Source organism: Lissotriton vulgaris, chromosome 2_1 (assembly GCF_964263255.1).
Source record: "Lissotriton vulgaris chromosome 2_1, aLisVul1.2, whole genome shotgun sequence".
Lineage (NCBI taxonomy): Eukaryota > Metazoa > Chordata > Amphibia > Caudata > Salamandridae > Lissotriton > Lissotriton vulgaris.
The window spans coordinates 847,078,499-847,096,327 of NC_141687.1; the positions used below are offsets into that span (position 1 = coordinate 847,078,499).

General features: G+C 45.6%; 1 protein-coding gene across 1 annotated transcript in view; it reads left to right on the forward strand.

The window, feature by feature from the left end:
• Positions 1–2,733: 2,733 nt before the first annotated feature.
• Positions 2,734–17,829, forward strand: part of ACKR3 (atypical chemokine receptor 3) — a 33,320-nt gene continuing 18,224 nt past the window's right edge. The window contains exon 1 of the mRNA XM_086956299.1: positions 2,734–2,862. The gene's annotated coding sequence lies outside the window, so the exon portion shown is untranslated. The remainder of the gene's footprint in view (positions 2,863–17,829) is intronic.

Genomic DNA, 17,829 nt, shown 5'->3' on the forward strand with positions numbered 1-17,829 from the left:
GACAGACCCTCAAACATTTCGAAGGCTGCCTTAAGAGACACAGGCATTATCCAAAATGGAAAGCAAAAGAAAGTTTTGTGCACCGGAGCATGCTGTCATGACAAATAGAAATAAAAGACAGTTTAACAGGCCCGTGCCTGACCAGTTCCTGGAGGTATTATCACCCACAACGAAACAACATTTCACCTTTAAGAATGTGACTTTTAATGTAACTGGTGCTCATGTAAAAACGCTCCAACACCTTCGGGTCCAGTTGGCGCAATATAAAACTGAAAAACAAAACATTTCGCTTGTCCTGCGAAGTATTTAGTGCGCAGCATGTTCTATCTACTAAACAAAACAAACAAACAAATAAATACATAAACAAACTGAAAAATAATTCGCAGCCAGAAAATATACTACCGTGTCCTTCACCCATGTAAGTCTATAAATACAAATGTTTTTTTAATGTGTTACGGTTTCATAGAGGTTCCTTGCTATGCCTTATGATAAATGGCTGCTCTGTTGGGGGCGGGACTTCCGTAGAATCAAGCAGTTTGACAGCTATTATAAAGCCGCTAGCGATTAGAAATGTCCCTCGGTTATCTGTGGGCCTACCGCATGTTCCAATGTCAACATTCCTGGAATAGTATCAACTGCTTCCTTTTAACACGTACGTGAAACAGTAAGGCTGGCAGAGCTTACGTCTGTGTTTTTAAAACTTAAGCGTCCTCGATCCACCTGCTCCCCCTCCAGTGACGCCTTCGTACCCACCCCGCCCCCACGCTTCACGATCCCGACCCCGTGCATTGGCATGACGAGAACAGTCCCGTGCACAGATCCCCTGCCACCTGGTGGTCTTGATGGCCCCTGATGTGAGACATTGAATGATGATAAAAACATCTGGAGGTGGGAGGTGAGGAGGCGGAGTAGGGGCCTTCACTCCCCTCCCCGTCGCCCCCGTCTCTCAATGGAATACAAATGCTTGCAGAGCGCACCTGGGGAGGGGTGCACAAACAGTGTTCTCTTGGTGAGAGGAGGCCGGGGGTGGGAGGGGATCTGAAGGCTGGCCCGTCTCTAATACACATACCCACAGGCACGTTCATGTCTGTCTCTTTAATCCTGTGTATACTGTGGTAATATCTGTGTTTCATCGGATAGGTGCTGTTGAGTCTCTGCGCCTCACCTAAAGTTTAGGAAAAGTACCCACCAGGAGGCAAACCAGCCACCTGAGGACTGACTCGGTGATAAATCTAGAGTTTTTTTTAGAAAATTGAGATGGTATAGCCAGTCACATGTCAGCCTAGCGTCTTTGACAGGGATGTGGGGCTGAGACACTCAGTCACATGCAAGTCTAGCCTAGCGTCTTTGAAAGGGATGCAGGTCTGTGACAATCAGTAATATTAAAGATTAGTCTAGTGTCGTCTTAATTGTTGATTGTCAAAGAGACTGACTTTGGACGGGTGCAGGTCTGTGACAGTCAGTCACATGCCAGACTAGTCTACTGTCTTTGAAAGGGGTGTAGATGTGGGATGAAGTCAGTCAGAAGTCCGGCTGAAGCCTCTGAAAGAGGGAGAGGTGTGGCGCCGCGGCCAGGGCAACTGACGCTGGAATCTGGGGGTCACGGTTCGATCCCTGGCTCCGGCGGCAGGTTAGCCCAGCACCATGTGACTCTGGGCAAAAGCTTGCTTAACCTTCGCGACGTCCCCCAGCACCTAGAGACACTTGCGGGTGTGTTCGCGCGCTTTACAAAAGTGGAATATTAAACACTAATACGATGGGTGGTAGAGTGTCAGTCACAGGTAGGGCGATCACAACTGTAATGTCATCTGCCTTTAAGATGGACCTATAAATGACGGAGGGAGGAAGCGAGGAAATAGGGCACGAGCCAGTAGAGTACGCTAAAGCCAGGCATGCGCCAGGCAGGGGCCTGACACATCAATAAGCTGGGACAGTTAACTACGTGAAAGGTCGAAGCTTATGATTGAAGGGTCTACAGTCAGTCACAGGGCGGTAATGCTTCATACAAAACCGGAGTAAAGTCAATACGATTTCAGGCTTATGAAAGACCCGTAAGCGGTGGGCAGTCAGTCACATGGCAGGTAGTGCCCCAGAAAAGCAAGAGGCTGGAGTAAAAATATGCGCCATGTCCGCCCTATGAAAGGTCAGTATGTCAGGGATCCCTGCCAATAGTCATGCAGGAAGACCCAAGAGTAACAAATGCCACTGCAGGGTGGGGGGCAATCTTCAAGGGGGTCTTATTCGTCCCAAGAAATGTGTGAGATACGGCAAAGTGGAGTCTCAGGAACCCCTCGGTGGGTGTGGGAACGCGGGAGGGGTGCGGCATCATTTTGTGCTACGCCACTATGGGGAAGAGTTCAGGTAGAATATTATGCAGTCAGTGAGATCCCTGGGTTCAGGGAGAGTGACTTTCAGTCAGGAAGACCCATGGGTTCGGAGAGTCCTTTCCAATCAGAGAGCGCTCGGTCCTGAGAGAGAGAGGTATCCGGATAGACCCTGGGGTTCAGGGTACGTGCCTCTCAGACAATCACGGATGCCCCGGGGCTCAGGGGAGGTGTCAGTCAGTCAGCGGGAATCCCTGTGTCCGTGCGCCCCCGGCAGCCTCCGTCGGAGTCCCAGGGGCGGGGCAGAGGCGCGGCCCGGGACAACAGCAAATCCCCGTTCTTTGCTTTTCTCTCCTCACTCCAGTGTTTTGGCAGCCAGCGCGCTCCGCTGCCCCCTAGAGGAGCGCCAGAGATATATATGAAGAGGCGGGCCCAGGGAGTCGGATCAGTGACTTGTGCGCTCGGAGAGGAGAGGACAGCTTCACCGGCAGCAGACAGACAGACAGGAGCTCCCGAGCAGCCAGCCCCGGCCAGAGAGGTGAGGAGCCGAGAGATGGCAAGGGTGCAGGCCGCCGCCGCTGGGGAAGGGTGAGGGGGCGGTCACCGGGAGTGCGTCCAGGGTCAGGCACCGGGGCCAGGGAGACGCACTAGTCCGGATTGCCTACAAGGTAGACGTAAATGAAGCTGCCGTAGGCAGTGTCTGTGCCAACTGTACTCTCTCATCAGCGAGGAGTTAAAAGGGAGCCTGGAACCGGCGCATACTTACTGGAAATATGTGCCAGAGAGAGAGGGATGCGGTGTAGGGTCCTGTATATTCTTCATGTGCCCTGTGAACTTGGGTGGCTTTACAGTTGGTATCTGGACTTGCTGAACAACACGGTATTGAGAGCATTGGGGGGAGGGGGTGGTCTAAAGTCCTCGAAGCATTGTGCGCTCCTTATAATCATAGTTTCATCCTTCCACTGGCCGCCGATGCCAGCTTCTCATACTGAAGGTTGTGGTCAAGTCTCCATGCCCATTCAATACATGGCCTCTTTGTTGAGAATGAAGAATACCTAGTGCAGTTGATATTGTAATGAGGCGTGTTTTGGAGAATTCTGAGCCTGTGTCCTCACAGACAGGGGATTTGGATAGTTTGTAATACTAGAAAGTGTTCAATATATGTATTAATCGTGCCAGTGTGCCACTGTTCTGTAAGTTTCTAGCGCAGAGTGTTTCTGCTGCGGGTACCTTCAGCCGCTTTACAGCAGGCTATGCATAGCCAGTCCGCTGCCTTCGCCCTCTTGGGTGCTTTTCTGCGTTGGCAGACCTGCATATCAGTTTGTGGACGCAAGTTGTGTGTGCGCGTTAAAATACAAGGAGCTTGTTTTTATGTAGGTCTGCTTGCCGAGTCTAAGCGCTGTACAGTGGGCGAGCATGCCTTCTTTATATACGGTTGTCCAAGCGCACCCAATGGGTATGCTGCATGTTGTGTGGGCATGCTGTGTGTCTGCGTGCCGCGCTCGTTAAACACATCGTATGCAGGGTTAGCTTTTAAAGGATGTTTTCCAGGGCAGATATTAATACAGTTCTATTTGTGTTCCGAATACTATACGCATATGTTTACAGTACGGGGGCGCGCATGCGCACTCTTTGTGTACAGTATATTTTGTGTGAGCTGTTTATGAGTAAAGTATAATGCGTGCCTACTATTCAAGTACACGTATTTCCATGTCATGTCTGTGTATTTTATAGGGCGTGTACAGACTGTGCTATACTCCGAGCTAACGTTGTCTGCCCAGTTTATTTTGTGTGTGTCGTCTGTGCATGCCAGTTTAGTTCAGTTTATTAGGAGTATATTAAATGTATGGTTAACATGTACTCTAAGCGCGCTCCTTTTACAATATACTCTGTGTCCATGCCATGCATGTATGGTATGATGTACATTAGGTGTGTTCACACCTTAAACATTGAACACGTTGTTTTTTCGGTGTCTCTTGTGTGCATGGGAATTGTGCAGAATAATGGGCTTGCATTTTGTGCACAACATATAGTGTTTACAACATGTGTGAGCATTCCACCGAGTCTGCGCCACTCAACATGTGCACCATAGACATGTAGTACAGATCATATTTTATAGTGTACGTCGCATTGCGTGAGTATGTATGCCTTCCAAGCACGCGGTATTGTGAACAATGCCACTTGGCGGACAGTAGGCTGTGCTCTGTAGTCTATTTAATGTATTGTTTGTACGTTCTGTTGATTTACAACATGACGTGGGTGCATGCCGCCTATGCAAGGCACAGATTGTATACATTCCGCGTCTGCCTGCTGCGTGTTTAGAGTATACTGCGTGTGCGTGGTTTTTGTGTTTACCACGTGCCTGCAGGCTGTTTTCAAACAGTATAGTCTGCTTGAATTATATATGCATTCTATATGCGTACTTTACTGGGCGTAGATGACGTGTTTTACGGTGTACTGCTTCTGCATGTTTGTTTTCTGAGTTGCGTGCATTTTGGTGACTGTGCAGTGTATTGTGCGTGCAAGCTCTGTGTCTGCAGCAGTACAGTGTGTGTTTACAACACAGCGTGCAAGCAGTTTTTTTTACAATCTGGTCCTGCTGATTGCACTGTATATTGCATGAACGTGCCCTGTGTTCTGTGTGTATACTGCACGCTGTTTGTGCAGAATATTCAGTGTTCACACCGTCTCGAGGCGCTGTGCATACATTGACTTTTTTTCTTTTGTTCATCTCGCCATTCGCGCGTCTTCTGGGGCCTTTCAAGTCCCCCGGTCTGAACAATGGGATTCCCCCTATCTTCACACATTTCAATCTGCCATTTATCACCCCTGGCTGCGGACATCTTACATTGTTACTGATGCATAATGGCCTAGTCTGTAGGGCGCAGAAGCCCGGCGGAATCCACTGTCAACGTCTTAAAACCGGGTCCACACAACGCGTCAGACGGTAATCCACGTCTGAGTGTCATGGGGAGCGGGGTGGGGGCGCTGCGGGCACTGGTGACTTCCATCCCACCCTGTGACGGTCATTGTACCCCTAAAATGTCTCTGTCACTGGATGCAATAGACAAGCATCCTGATCTCGCGGTTTCCTCAATTAACAATGAACACCCCGGGCAAGTGTCTGTCAATGCGTCACAGGTGGAAACAAGAACACCCTGTCACTTCTACAAAATAAAGAGCCCCCAGACATGTCTGTCGCACTGCCTCACTGCAATAAAAGAGGCCACCCCTGATATGTCTATCACACTGCGTGACTGCTAGAAATATACAGAGCACCGCAGACATGTCTGTCACAATGCGTCACTGCAACAAACTTACAGCACCCGCAGATATGCCTATATCACCGTAATACAAATAGAGCGCCAAGATATGTCTATGATACTGCATCACTGCTATAAATACACAGCATCTGCGGGTATGTCACACTGCATCACCTAAATAAAAATAGGGCACCCCCTTTGCATTGCATAAATGCTATAAATATAAGCACCGCAACACTGCAACAAACATGCAGCATGTGCAAATAAGTCTATCTCACTGCAATACATATAGAGCATCCCTGATTATGGCTTTCACTCGGCAGTACTCTGAGAAATAAAGGGCATCCCCAGGTGTGCCTCTCACACTCCTCCACTGGAATATAAACAGAGCACCTCCAGATATGTCTACAAAATAAAGAGCACCGCAGACATGCCTGTCTCACTGCATCACCCCCTAAATATTACACTGTTTCAGTAACTGTGATAGATAAGACTATCTCTGGGCATGTCTATTGCTCCGCATCACTATGTCTTTTCACACTCCATCGATATGTTTAATCCAGGGCCACTGGAATTATGCGATTGTGTGGCCACAGCGATGTTGGCATCATTATAGAGTGGACGTATTTGCCATATAATCCATCATCTGTCGCATAATCTGCAGATTTTAACCCACACGGTTCAAAGGTTACTAAAAATGCGGCGGCACGCGTTGCTGCGCAGTGGAAGGACCTTTGCAAACCTGGACTGGTCAAACATTGCTTTATTTGGGTGTTTAATTGGTACTGACGTAATGCAACCGATGCCCAGAGAGTGTTACCAAGTTTTAAAATGACGAAATAATGATGTAATACAGTTACAAAATGTGAAGCAGTATGCTGTAAAATGTGCCTTTACTTGCCGCATAATTAACTCAACCCGGCTGCATAATTTGTCTCTCTCCTGCCGCATAATTCCAGTGGCCCAGGTCTTATCGCACTGCATCACTATGTCTTATCACACTGCATCGTTATGTCTTATCACACTGTGTACTTACAAGGAGTAAAGAACACACTTGGCTCTTATATCTCACTGACGCACACCCCGTAGATGTGTCTCTTTCTATATCACCCCATATCACAATGCACATCTCACGCGTTTTATCCCACTGCAAACCGCTCCAGTAATTCTTACCTCACTCTATCAATGCTTGGAGCAAATAAGACATCGCAGCATGTTTATTTCACGGTTAAGAAATAACAAACAAACGGTGTGTGCCGCCCCTCTACAGTAAGAGGTGTTTTCGGTAGTCCCGTATCTCTGACCGCTCGGCATTTTTATGGGGTTTCCCTGAAGTTGGGTATGAAGTTTCCTCTGGCGGCTCAGGTGGAAAACGAGAGCCTTGAACTTTCTACCGCCTTCGGCTGAGTAGAGTGACAGGGCGTGCGAAGTGAATCTAAAGGTGATCCACGTTGTAACCAGAGAATTTTTATTTTCTTTTGTACCTTTAGCGGGCAGTGGGGGTTGCAGGATTTGACGAATGACTCGTGGCGGATGATAAGTGCCGTTTACTCCATTTGTCTTGCTCTATTCTGCGGGGCTGCGCAGCACAGTAACTTGAGAGAATTATCATTCTCTATAAATCCGAAATGGCGCTTCCTGGTGGAGAGGCCATGTGCAGTCGACCAAACATGAGCGCGCGCTGGGCAGCGCGGGCCCAGCGTCTGACTGCTGACTTGACTCTGTGCCTCTTAAGCCAGTCCAAGTGATGAAATGTTGCTTCAGGCATGCTGCGCACTGTGATCAGGCACTCGTTACTTCCGGGTCTTGGTTTTGCAGCTGATGTTAAACAGCTGTTTTCAGGGGTGCCCTAACCTGGCGGTAGTTTGACCCTCCCGGATTGGCTAGCTGCAGAGCACTGTAGAGTTGAGACCGTTGGTGGGTGGGTCTTCCCGCTGTGTTTCGTCTTTTTAAAGTCCATGTGAATATTTATGTTATGTAAACAGCAGTGGGTGCTTTCTAAAACCATAATACACTGTAGTGAGGTCACCACCTTGAAGAATTTTTTGTAATCCATGCGTACGATTCACATAAATAACATTTTATGAATGTGTCCCTGTGTAACTTAGCTGGTGCACATGTAAAGCGCTCCAATACAGTCGGGTCGAGTTCGCGCCTTATAAATCCGCAAAAAAATAAATATATTTCAGTCAATGTGTACTAGTTTTTTTTCTCCAGAAAAACATACTTTGGTTAACATGTCTTAAGGCCCCACGTTGCTATTGTGGGGTTCTGGTTCTAAGTGGATTGCTATCATGTCACTTGAACACCGAAAGGACATTTTAGGTATGGGGTTACCCACAGGTGCGGCTCCTCCATCAGGGCGGAGGAGCGTCGCCCCCCTGCTTTCTTGCAGTGCGAGAAGCAGAAACATAAAATGGTAAAACTACCATTTTATGTTTCTGCTTCTTGCACTACGAGAAACCAGAAGGGTTCGGTTGGGGGCGGCAGGTGGGTGGGTCTGTTTTAGGGCAGGGGAGGAGTGGCTTGCCCACTGTTGAGAGCGCTGACTGTTTGGCCCGCCCACTGGGGCCGACCAAACCAGTCATGCACACTCTGCTTTTTCTCCATGTGCAGCCTACATGGAGAAAATGGCCTCCCCATAGGCGCCTGGCTGGTCAGCGTCCCGGCCAATCACAACACTGCCATTGCAACGTTGTGATTGGCGTAGGGGAGGGAGGCTGCCTGCTTCCTGTTCGTGCTCTGGAGGCAGGAGAGCAGGAAAATGCGCGACCCGGCCAGCCAGCGGACAGGTACGATTTTTAAATGTATTAACTTTACTCCCCGCTTGACCCTCCCACATAAACCTCCCGACCCGCGATTAATGCCGGCCGCGACTGGTCACATATTATGATCACTGTGTACGTAGTTCGCCTGTCATCAACTGAATTTGGTTTGAATGTGTGCATCCAGTAGGGGTGCAACTAGATCCGAACTTTGGGGGTAAGGGGGCGTCTAGTACTTCAAGCCACTGTGATGGGGGCTACCCCTTCATGCAATGCGGGCAGAGATGTCCACTGAGCCACTATGAGAGCACACATTGCCAATATATCTTGCTTTATTGTGCTAATGGATGCAGACACCATTTGCGCATGGCTTTATTTCCATGCTTCAGCACATTAATTCCAGTTCTATTTGCTTTGCCAATAATTTCCACTCAGACACTAAGCAATGCTGGCATTTGGAGAGTTTCACCAGACCTGCAGGCATCAGATGTCAGCAAGATGTTTGGTACATAGAGAGTCTTGAGCATATCTAACACATAGAAAAGAAAGCGCTGCTGCCTAATTGAAAGGTGTCTTTTCATACTAAAAGCAACCTAAGACACATATCAAACAAAACAATTCCAGGGAACAAGAAGATGTGTAAAGCGGATCTCCTAATAAACACAAGAAAGTGCTCTCACAGATATTGAGAAGTAAACTGTTGGGAACCATATTAAAGGTGTAGAATGTGTACTGAGATGAATAAACTTATATGGGGCTTCTATTGGAAGGTCATAAAGTGAGGAGGTTCACAAAGAGCTCAAAAGGAAGGGGCTTTTACAGAGTGGAATAAGCAGGCTAAGTAAACAATATAAAACGTTATATAGCATAGACTTAGCTGGGGCGTACCGGAGCGTTGTACATTTTGGGCAGTGAGACTCCATACTTAAAGTAAGGGTTTAAATCTTTGGATTATCCAGTTACACACGACTACACCATCATAACAGATGAAGTGATTTGCCTAGAACTGCACAATTTCCAGTGAAGTGCCCCTGTGGATTTAAAACCAGGGCCCCAGGTGGACTTAGTCACCACACCACATCTTCCCTAATTGATGTTCATAAAAAATAAAGATTAAAATACACCTGTTCATCTTCACCAATCCTCGTTAACTCATTTTTTGTGTGTGATATTTTCCCATAGGCACTATACTGTGATCCCCATGCTGTCTAGTGAGTAGACCGAATGCAAATTATTGCGGCATCTAGTTGTTATACAGGCGTTGCACCTTAATTACGTTATCTCTCATTTAAGGTTCAGGAAATAACATTAATATTTAAGTATTCAGCAATAATGTAATGGCTTATCAATAGCGCTGTATCTACAAGGTACCTTTCAAGGTGGAACAAAGATCATAGTCCATATCACGAGTACCCTTTTTAGCTGTTGTATTTTCTATCATTCAAAATAACATACAAAGAGTTGATGAATCTTTTTTCAGTTTTTGGTCCTACAATCCTTTCTTGAAATGGCTATGCGCTGCTGTGACACGAAAGCACCAATGTTGCAAATTAGTACTATAAAGCCAGTAACTGTTGTGGGGTGCAGGTTGAAATTCTTTAAAACATGCTAACACATGCCTAGGCCAAACTTGCACTCAGTCACATTTTCTTTAAAAAATGCCAACATTTAAATGTGCACATGCTGCTCCAGGAATTCATTATGGTAGATAATGTTGTCAGCCATCTTTGTGAAGGAGCTGAAGCTGTGGAAACACAGAATACATCTTATTATGGTGAGCATCAACATTACAAGACACTGATGCAGGATTAGCTTGAGAGATATGAGGATAAACAGATAGAGACTTGGCAATAGACCCATCTAAGTGGGAAGGTGTAAGCATGCCCATGGGACTGCTGCCCCCCTGACACAGCACCACCAGCTAGGGAGGAGCACATGTTCCTCCACAGGAACAGATGCTTGGTGATCTCTTGCAGGAAGAGGGACATAACAGATGCCAGTTTACTGGAGTGTTTACATCTTTGACCTTTTGTCTGCTGATGGAACTACGATTGGAGCTTGAGGCTGCTGAAGGAAATCCCTTCTCCTATTGCTTTGAAGTTGACCTGCTTTCACAGGCTTTATACTTCACACACCCATCCACTCAATTTGGGGTTTTGCCCTCTGCAACCAGGCCTGGAGAGGTGGTAGCAGAAAGACTGACTGCTGAATCACCAGTGAATGACAACATTGTGCATTATGGTCTCGCAAAACAGGGCACTGGCATGAGTTATATCCATTGGCAGCAGTACTGAGATTGGCAGGAACTGACAGTGTATGATAGCAGCAGGACTCACTTGCAGTCATAAGAGCGCAAGTTGCAAGGCATGACAGCATTAAGACCTGGGGGCACTAATATAGAACTAATATTAATTAACCCCTTGCATGCTGATGACGTCCCCCGTCCGCCATGCATCACAGTGGGTGTGTGCTGATGATGGCTGGGGGCCATCATGAACCCGCCCACTCTTCAAAATGGCCGCACAGGCGCAGAATCGCAGCCGCGCCCAAGGGGTTAAGGGGTCTCCATGTTGGGGGCACCGGTATTTAGGCAGGGGCCATCGGGAGGTGGTGCCCAAAGGCAGTTCTTGCCATTGTGTGCGAAAAATTCAAACTTTCTGCAGGAGCCGAAGAGCAGGCGTTGAAGCCTGCGAAAATGCAACCCCTGTGAAGTCAGGTGAATTTTATATTCAACTCTTAATTATTATCCCGCAGGGGGCAGAGCACAATACAGTGGTACACATGGGTAGATGGAATCCATCCATTATTTTCACAGTGTGGACGCGATCCACCCTACCAAGAAGCTGGGCCCCAGTAAAACATGCTGAACTGGTCCCGGTGTAATTTTCAGACACCAGCATACATTCAGCGGCACCTGCACTTTGCCTGTGGCGAGAGGGAACTTTGTTATTTTAAATACCAGCTGGGCCCAAAACAAAGGCTGAATTTAAGGGGCAATTAGGCATTCTATTGTTTGAGTATCCTGACTGGGAGCTCTCTGGAGCCTCAAGCCTTAATACAAATGCAATGGAGGGTAAACAAGGGTACACATCTGTTATCACTTCATAGGTACTAAAGAGAGGTGTATATAAGTGACATGCATACACTGTAAGAATGTCAAGTGTTGGTCTGCCCTAGTATCTATACAAATAACAATTTGAATGTCACAATTTTTAATCTTATCTTTTTATTCGTAGCACTGCTCATCCTAATGCAGTGTGTCACAGCACTTTACATCGCATGTACACAATATAGTGACAATATATCATGCAAGTGTGTAAATCAATGTACAAGATGTGTTACACAAGACAGTGAGAGTTTCAAGATGTAGGAGCTGCATGTGCTAGCTCATTGTGCTATATTAAAAGTATTACAACTTATAAACCGCAAGAAACAAAAGGATCTCTGTATTAAAAGTGGAAACCCACTTAGTGATCAACGTAAAATAAAAATGTGTCATCTGCATGTTACATGATGTTCTTTAAAGAGACACATTAATTCTCTTGGCTACTTTGATTCAAAACTGGGACTAGACAAAACACAGACCTCTGTAGCAAATGCGATAACCTCTGAAGTTATCTTTCCGTCATTATTATTCTCTGAGATATATTGAACACATAAAGTAGAGGTGGGTGAGCCAACAAATTAACAGGGAGAGATGAGCCACAGTTGACTGTTGGGCCTGGCTTGGCTCATACAGCCCGAGTGTGAGCCAAGCCCTGAAAATGTTTACTATATAAATCACACAACAAACATCACTTAAAATATAATACCCCTCTTCAAAATTAAAAAAGTGCTTTTCTTCAAGATGCGGTAGGTTTGACAAATACCCAGCACATTATGGCAGTGCACTAGAAGCACTTAATAAACGTTTATGTAAACCCTGTTCATGGCCACAATTATTATAGAGCAACATTATTGTCTAATAAATCAAACACAATAGGTTTTTGTACAACTGGCAATCCGAAGTCGCATATTCTAAAGGGGTTTCATACCTGATTATGAATAAAAAGGAGTTTTGGTGAAATAAAAAATTGCCTGAGATCACGCAATTTAGGCAGGAAGCCGCAATTTATCAAGGTATTCTGGTTTGATTTTGTACAAATCAGCCAGTGTATGTGATTGTGCAGCTGCAGTGTTTTTTGCATATTTATGGATCTCCTGCATTTGCCATATAATTATTCATCTGCTTCATACTCTGCAGATATAATTGAAAGAAAATGTGTTTCTATCTCCAATAGTTCAAAAGTCACTAAAAACACAGTGACATGTGCTGACACACAGTGGAAGGGCCTTTATAAACATGATACACATGATATTCAATTTAATGTTCTTTGTGGATGAACAGCCATGGTGAACATTACATTGTATATCATCTGTCTCAGAAGACTATCTGTTGGATGCTAAGGGTCATTGGGCCAAAATAAGGAGATTTCCATTGAAATTAATGGGCAGTGCATGACGAGTTACCCTTGTCATTAGCAGCCAAGTGGTTTAAACAGGAACAATGCTCCTTACAAGTCCTTATTGTTTGGACACTGTATTTTGTGATACCATACTACTTTTAGTGCTTTGGTTTGTTAAATTTTATAATTCGACTTTTTGGACCTTTTCCAGTCTGTCATTAGCCACCTTTGGTCATAGGGTGCTCAAAACCAGTATAGCACCGCCAGACTATCTTTTTGCTCTGAATTTATATTACTATACCCACAATAAATGTTTATAGGCTCAAACAATGTGCGATAAATGAAACCACTACTACCCATTATTGTTCTCCTTTGGTAAAGGTTGACTGGTCATCTCTCTGTTGCTCATGGCTTTATTTGAGTGTTAAACTGGTGCTAATGAGGTGCAACCTATGGTCAGACAGCGTTAACAAGTGTATAAATGACAAAATAGTGACGTCATACTATCTGACAATGTGTTGTATTGCGACACACAATTTGCATTTTCTTGCCACATGATTTGGTCAACCTTGCCGCATAATTTAGGCCTCTTCTGACAAATAATTCCAGTGACCCTGAATATAATTTGCCATCTGTGGCTTCTGTACTTGGAAGGTGTGAGACTAACAGCCATGTTGGGGAACAGGGCAAAGCTTTTCAAGTGTGTCTTAATCATTGCAACTTTTAATGGGGAATCATTGTCTCACCTTAAAAAGAATGATGAATTCTTAAGTACAGAGCCCTTCACAGCCAGAGCCCCGACCATGGAGTCTAAAAAGAAACTGAACGTGTCTGTCTCTCATAAGAAAAGAAAACGATTTCTCTTAGGCCTGTTTCCCAAGAAGTGCTTTGCCCAGGCTTTCCCCAGACCACAGGGGCGTGGGGAATCGGAGGGGTGGCAGGTCTGAAACCCTTCTAGCCCAATGTGCATTGCATGCCTGGCATCCAGCCTCTCCAGCATTTCGCAGACCTCACCCCTTATCCCTACAGGCTCAGTGCGTGCAGATGGTATTGAATGGGACTCTCAGAAGGACCTGTTTGGGATGTCGATGTGGGTTTCGATTGGCAGGATCGTTTAGACAGGGTGGAAGCACATCCTTTTGAAGACACCTACTGGTGCTAGCAGTGACTGCTGCAGACTTGAGTCGCTCCAATACACCCCACTTTTGTAGAGCAATGTAATCTTGGGAATTTTGGTGGCCCTAGGCAAAACATATTTCGGGCGTCCTTGTAGAGAACAAATTAAAATGTTGTTACCCATTTCCTCATAATCCAAGCCCTCATGACGTCAAACAATGCTACAGTATATGTTATATTTTAACAGGGTCACAGAAAACAGTTGATATATTTCTCCCCAAACCTTCTTCAGGTGCCAATGGTCAAAGAGTTAAAGGTGGCCGTAGGCAGAGAGAGGTTTAGATAGAGAAATAGAATTGACAGAGTTCTAACAGAGGGAAAGCTCCGTTTCATAGGAGGCCCTAATAGACGGGGGATGTCCAGGCCAATTGTGCACTTTGCCCATGTCTTAAAACACCACTGCTGTAGAGAGCTCTGTCACGGTCTAGCTAGGATCATGCTTCAGAGGTCCCAGCACTGACTGGTCCCCTCCTGATTTGTAGTCTGAATCGAAATTTTGTAGGCCTTGTGTTCCTTGCTAATAAAACGCAGTTTTTCACAGTTTCACGGCTGCATTTAAGCTGCGTCGGCCTTGGACAGAAGATAGGTCTGGGCACGAAATTAAAAGTGGCCCCCATTAGTGAACTAGATACCAAAAAAATTGGCCCATGTTTGCGAAATGAGGCAGTTTTGAGCTTGTGAAGACACACTGTGTAGGTGTTTTGCATTGCATGGAAGACTGCATGGATTTGAATTGCTGCAGACAATGTTTGTTTTAATACAGGGATATCAACAGTAAAAACCGGCCCAGCAAACCATAAAACAGCCAAAAAGCCAAAAAAGAGCTCACACACTGACCTGTCAGACCAGTCCATCAGGCACTGCTTGATTGACCTGTTGTCCAGTCCGACCCAGCATTTAAGGTGGATGGAGCGTCACTTGCCTTATTATGAAACCAGAAACACGATGGCTTCATCAACTGAGGGCACAGAGTTAAAATTGGTGCTTGTCTTAGGTTAAAATGTTTCAGAAGTTAGAAAACTGACATGATGATGAGGAAAGTTCTATGGGACATTTGCTCTTTTTCCACATTTGCATTAAAATTATGACTTGCAAACGCTTGGTAAGTTTGCATAGAAAAGTCTGAATTCATTAGCTGTTGTGTGTTGAAAAACTCTGTAAAAGAAATAAAAAGTCTTCAGTTTTTCATTTTTGCTACATCTGATTGGCGTAAAAGCTATCGCACAAGACAGAAAACCTCTGCATAGGAGAAGGTAGCCTTAATTATGAGATTTAGAACGATTTCCTAAAAGCCATCTGAAAAGGAATGCTTCTTGAAGGCAGTGGCAAATCATTGCACCCGTGAGGGCCAAGCAGGCTAACAAAGCACCTTCACATCTGGATTTACTAAAACATGGAACAGCTAGCAGGATTCTAAAATTGGATTGCAGACATCTTCTAGAGTTGTGATGTCTAAACTTTCATGCAAACATGAGTGACAAATATCATTAAAAAACCTTGTGCATGAGACAGAGAGCTTTAAAACAGGCTCTCTGCTTGAACGGAAGCCAGCGAAGTTAGGTATCCCAAGTATAGCAAGTTAGAGCATGGATACTCGTAAACATTTTCCCAGGGGCCAAAATTTATGGTCCATAATATGACCAAGAATTTGCGCATATGCCAGTAAGGTGGCAGACGGGATTTGTGGGTGAAGGGGTTTGGCAGGTAAGGTGGGTGTAGTGGATGCGAATCATATACATCTGGTGGATGAACTGCACTATGTAAAACCAGAAAACCTATGACTTATCCCAGCTTCTCCACTTGTCCAAACTGTGTGATCCTAGGCAATTTTATTTATATAATCATATGTAGTCAAATATGTGTCTTTATGCACCAAGTACTTAAAAGTTCTCTGTTTCTTGGCTATACAAGTTTCAGGGAATCCCAAGTATAGCAAGTTAGAACATGGATACTCGTAAACATTTTCCCAGGTACCAAAATGTGTGGTCCGTAATATGACCAAGGATTTGCGCAGGTGCCAGTAAGGTGGCAGATGAAGATTTGTGGGTGAAGGGGGTTGGCAGGTAAGGTGGGTGTAGTGGATGCGAATCATATACATCTGGTGGATGAACTGCACTATGTAAAACCAGAAAACCTATGACTTATCCCAGCTTCTCCCCTTGACCAAACTGTGTGATCCTAAGCATCCTAGGCAATTGTTTTATTTCACTTTCCCTCCTCTTTCTTCATAATCACATATGAGAGAACCTTGAGATACATGACTTCAGGACGTGTGCTGTACAAAACCTTCTCCAGTGCTTGATTTAATAAACTATAATGTTGTCCATGCATAATAGGAACACATGCAACTCAAAAAGATTACATTACAACTGATTCACCTCTTAGTTCACTATTGACATTGTTGTCGTGGGAGGGGGCAGGGAGTGGATGAATTAATATTACCAAATTCTTGTCTGAAAACTATTCCTTTTTTAAAAAATACTCTGCAATGCACTGATGTAATCTGAGGTGCAAATGGGAAACAGTTCTGCATGTTAATGGAATACACTTTTGGAATTTGGAAGATACTTTATAGTACTTTTGCACTTATGCCGCAATCTGTCCTTAAAAATGAAGGTGTTTCTCAAGTTAAGCGGTGCCAGGCATCGTAGTTACTTTATTTTTTTTTGCTTTTATTAAACCTTCAGATACACTTTTGTCTGTTTATTTAACATCCTTTTAATTTTAGTGTCATGACAAGTTAACAGCAGGTCAGTGCTGCTGTTGACCAGGGGCCCACAAGCAGTGGCGTTGCAAGGAGGCGCTCTTACCTGTGGCCGTCAAGGAAATCACCAGCATCTCACGCCAGGGCCTGACTGGTCATAGCGGGCACCGGGCAATCTCCCGGTGCGCCGCATTGGTGGGGGCCATTTTTGTTACAGGGCCGTTTTTGCAGCATAGCAAAATCGAAAACCGGCAAAGAGCTCGAGTGGGGAGGCGGGCCCGTCCGAGCACTTTGCCAGGGCCGGTTGTGGTTCCCAGTCCGGCCCTGTCTCGCGCTCTTACACACGGCTGCAGAGGTCGCCATAGGTCTAGCTACGCCACTGGCCGCATGCAAAGATCAGATGGCTGCATGCGGCCCCCAGGCCGTACTGTGAGTATGAATCCTGGACAAAACTAATGTGGAAAGTACTCGAGCGTGGGTATCTGGATGCTGGGTGCGAGGTTTCCCATGATCAGTCAGCTGCCAGAGGAGCAGGGGGCAGTCCCTGCACTGCTTTTCGGTGGTTCCTAGTCAATAAGACTTGAGTTTTCGAGCTTCAAATGTTCAGCTGTCGCAAAGGTTGCTAAATTTCACTGTGCACTTTCACCCAGAGGGAGGTGGATCTGTTTCCACACTGTGAGATCATTCTCAGTGCATAAAGGTCATTTTCACTGTAATTAAATCTCACCAAACTGGAAATGTCCGCAGATCATTTCTCGTCGGTTTACCATTGGTAGAGTTTCTCTTCGCACAGTGGTATTGCACTGGGAAACAAAACAGTTTTCTGTAAAGTATATCTTATGCAGAACCTTTTGATATATGTGAAATACCTTCTCAGGTAACTTGCGACTTTCAGGTGGTCACGGCAAAGTGAAATCTTTGCACCCTTCGAGAAGTTTTCCACAGAACCGCAGGACACACCGGTGATGTAGACACAGTCCCAGGCGGTTGAGCGGAAGTCAGGGGTCCTTTTATGCTGGTGCCTGGTCGCCCCTGAGCAGTTGCAGTAGTGCTCTGTGCACCCGTCCTCCCTGTGCCTTATAGTGAGTGACCCCAGATCCATCACTCCGGGGTCAATCAAAAGCAGATTTGGCTGCTGTGAATTCAACTGAG